The sequence below is a fragment of the Helianthus annuus genome, chromosome 6 (genome assembly GCF_002127325.2).
Source record: "Helianthus annuus cultivar XRQ/B chromosome 6, HanXRQr2.0-SUNRISE, whole genome shotgun sequence".
Taxonomy (NCBI): Eukaryota; Viridiplantae; Streptophyta; class Magnoliopsida; order Asterales; family Asteraceae; genus Helianthus; species Helianthus annuus.
Window position 1 is genome coordinate 19,589,185 of NC_035438.2, and position 3,454 is coordinate 19,592,638.

General features: G+C 37.4%; 1 long non-coding RNA gene across 8 annotated transcripts; it reads left to right on the forward strand.

Moving 5' to 3' along the window:
• The first annotated feature begins 231 nt into the window (after positions 1–231).
• On the forward strand, positions 232–3,454 carry LOC110911947. Of its 8 annotated transcripts, none has more exons than XR_004860243.1 (9): positions 232–554; positions 644–707; positions 1,133–1,602; positions 1,713–1,781; positions 1,909–2,007; positions 2,104–2,198; positions 2,302–2,481; positions 2,825–3,025; positions 3,180–3,454. It is a non-coding gene; the product is annotated as an uncharacterized LOC110911947 (long non-coding RNA). The 8 variants fall into 8 exon arrangements; XR_004860242.1 differs by having other exon boundaries at positions 235–554; positions 2,302–2,446; XR_002577496.2 differs by having other exon boundaries at positions 243–554; positions 1,133–1,243; positions 1,531–1,602; positions 2,302–3,025.

The window sequence follows — 3,454 nt, forward strand, 5'->3', positions numbered from 1 at the left end:
GGAAAGATACAATTACCCACTGATCCAGAAAAAAAAAACGATCCTTAAACACAATACAAGACTAGAAGCGAGAAACACATGGAAAAAAACACGCGAAACAAAACCAAAATTATAGACCAAAGGCGAAATATGATAACAAACTTCCAATGACTAAACCGAAACCCGTTGCATTATACCACATATGCAAACGACCTAACCGTCGACATCTTTAGGGGCGACTTCGAAATTGTCGCCACTAAAAGCCTATCCGTGTCCAACTTTTGAGAATTACTCCCTGACCATTGATCTGAAAGCAATCCGACGGCCCAGCTTTTATCATCCCTTAAAGGTGAATAAAACCTTTAGCGGGCAACCATTCTCCCATTTCCCCCCCAAATCGTTCACCTGCCTCCCCCAAACCCTACGACGCCACCACCACTAGAACAATCTGCAGTTAACCGGCCACCACCACCCTCCGGATACAGCTCGCCAACACCAGAACCTGCAGTCACCTCCTCGCTGCTCCACAGCCGCCGCTGCACCTGCAGGATTGTTTCATTTTTCTCTTTTTTACGGTGCTTGTTTTCATCTTTATTTGTTGATTGTTTATATCCTTTTGCTGTGCTTGTTTTCGTCACTGAACTGAGGATTGATTTTGTTATAGGTGTGGATTGTGTGCAATTGTAGGTATACGGTGGTTGGCTTGAGGTAGCACCATCATATATTTGGTTAGTGCTTTTGCACTGTTGTAATTAGTTTTTTTTAGTTTTGTTTTTATTTGGTTTTGGTTTATTGAATTAGGTTTTCAGGTAGGTTTTTGGGTATTTTATTTTGTTCCTGAATTTTACTTTTAGATGGTTCATGTATTTTTAAGGTGAATTATGAATTATTTTTAGTGCTTTATTTTGTTTTGGTTAGTGCCCTGTATTTTTTTTATTAGGTTGCTTTTAAGGTGAAGGTTTTTGTTTGCTCATGATGAATTATGTGTTTTGTTGTGTATTGAATCTGATTCGGGTTTCATTGTTTTGTATGGAGAATTGATGCCCTAGTTTACGACTTGCTTGTTTTTTTTTTTTTTTTTTTTTTTTTGAAAATTAGGGTTTTATTTGTCTTTTTCATGAATTTATAATGGTTTATGGTGTGTATGAAATAGGTTGCAATGTTTCTGGTGATTCCACTATTTAAGATAGCAGAACTAGTTGACTTGTATTTTTCCGTCCCATGTGGCCTTGCAAGGTGGAGGCTGAGGTGGTGGTAGAGTGAGGTGAGGGATTACGTCGCTTAACCTGGTTACATGGCTTGACACTTGAGCTTTAATGGTTGACATGGATCTGCCATCTTAAAAAGTCGAACTATTTAACTTGGTTACATGGCTTGACAATTGAGCTTTAATGCTTTCGTCTTTTCAATTCGTCATCCATATACTTTTGTCAATACTTTTTGTGTATAAGCTGAACATGGGAGTCTCGGGTGCCATGATTGCACTCTCAATTTCTTCGTGGTTTCTTATGATCGGAGAATTTATATACATTTTTGGAGGATGATGTCCAGATTCTTGGAAAGGATTCACAGTTGCTGCTTTTAAGGATCTTGTTCCTATCATAAAGCTCTCAATATCCTCTGGTAAGTCTTTTGTGACGTACAGTAAATGTTATTTGATTGCAGCTATTTTTCATCAAATTTAATGTGGAATGCAGTTAAATAACATCTTGTTTAACCCTCTTTTTGTGTAGCTTGGAGCTATGGACCTATGGTACTATGCTATTCTGATCTTACTTGCTGGATACATGCCAAACACTGAGGTAGCAATATCGGCATTCTCCATTTGGTATCAACACATGTTCTTGTATTAACATATATAGAAAAATGTGAATTATATTTGTATATTTGACTGATACACCTTATATTGTAACTTTAACATGTATGAAGTGTCCGGGTGGCGAATGAGTTAGGGCGAGGAAACGCGAAAGCAGTGAAGTTTTATCACCGGCAGTTGGTCACGGAATGTTCCAACAGATGACAGAGGAGGTATTTTCAAACAAATACTGTTATGAAGAACCTTAGGATTTTTTTTTATCTCGTGATAGGTAATCATTATACATACGTGTGTCTGGTATTGTTCAGGTCTGTGAGCAGTGTCCTAATGTAAAATATGTAAGGGAAGGGCCGAAGGGGACTTTATAACTGTGGATATAGAGAAAGGAATGCAAGATGCGGAGGTAAACGGTTAATTCATGGTTAAGATACTTTATTATTTTTATATATAAACTTGCTGGTTGTAATTGATTGGTAAAAATGGTTCTGATGATTTTATCATGGCAGGAAGTGGTCTTTTATGAGGAAGGGTGAACCAATTATAGATGGTGAACCTGGAGATTTGAGGGTTAGTTTGTCATTATTGATGGCTTAATTATAGTCATGCAGTTCCGCATTCGTATAGCGCCACACGACAGGTTTAGGAGAGAAGGTAATAACCTTCACACAACTGCCACAATAACTTTGGTATCCCCCCCTCTTTTCCTTTAGTGACTAATGCTACCCCTCACAATCATGACACGTCATTTAAGAAAATAGATGATTTAAGCCATGTTTGTTTGCTTGATGTCTACTCTTATTATACAACGGATCAAAATGAGTCACTCTTGTGTAACTGCGAACTTAAAATGTGTCCAAACAGGCTGGTTTATTTTATTGCTGTCAAATGATGTCTTTTATTGTTGTCAAGGATAGTGAATTATTATCTTGAATCCATAGATGATTTGCAACCCTACTGATCAGGCTATATATGTGTTTATATTATTGACATGTACTTACACGACAACGGCGACTCTAAAATGGGCTTTAGCTTTTCTAGTCAACCACCCTGTGGTCTTAAAAATAGCCCAACAGGAGCTTGAAAACCATGATGGAAGAGATAGGAAAGTTGAAGAGTCAGACATGAACAACTTGGTCTATCTTCAAGCCATTATCAAAGAGACAATGCGTCTTTATCGAGCTGCACCACTTTCTGTTCCACATGAATCCACAGAAGACTGCATTGTAGGAGGTTTGAATGTGAAAATTATTGTTTAATTCTTTGTATACTTATGAACGTTTTGGTCCATAAATTAATTTTTTTTCCTGTTTTTTACATGGATCCACAGAAGACTGCATAACAGTAAATTAATTTTTTTTTCATGTTTTTTTACATGAATCCACAGAAGACACGCAAAGAGGAGATTGTGGTTGTATTCCATGGTGGAGCTTTGGTAGCTCTTGTTGAAGCTGCACGCGATGCAGGATACGATGAAGCTTTGGTAGCTCATTTGGCTTTAAAACCTATCAAGGCATGTATCCGTTATATCCTGTTATTCCTTTTTGTGCTCAACAACACGCGGGTTGAAAGCACTAGTTACTACTGTTTTAATATGGTGATATAAACAAACCGCTATGTAATTTTTGGCGACATATGTACATAGCAGTAAATTATTTTTTT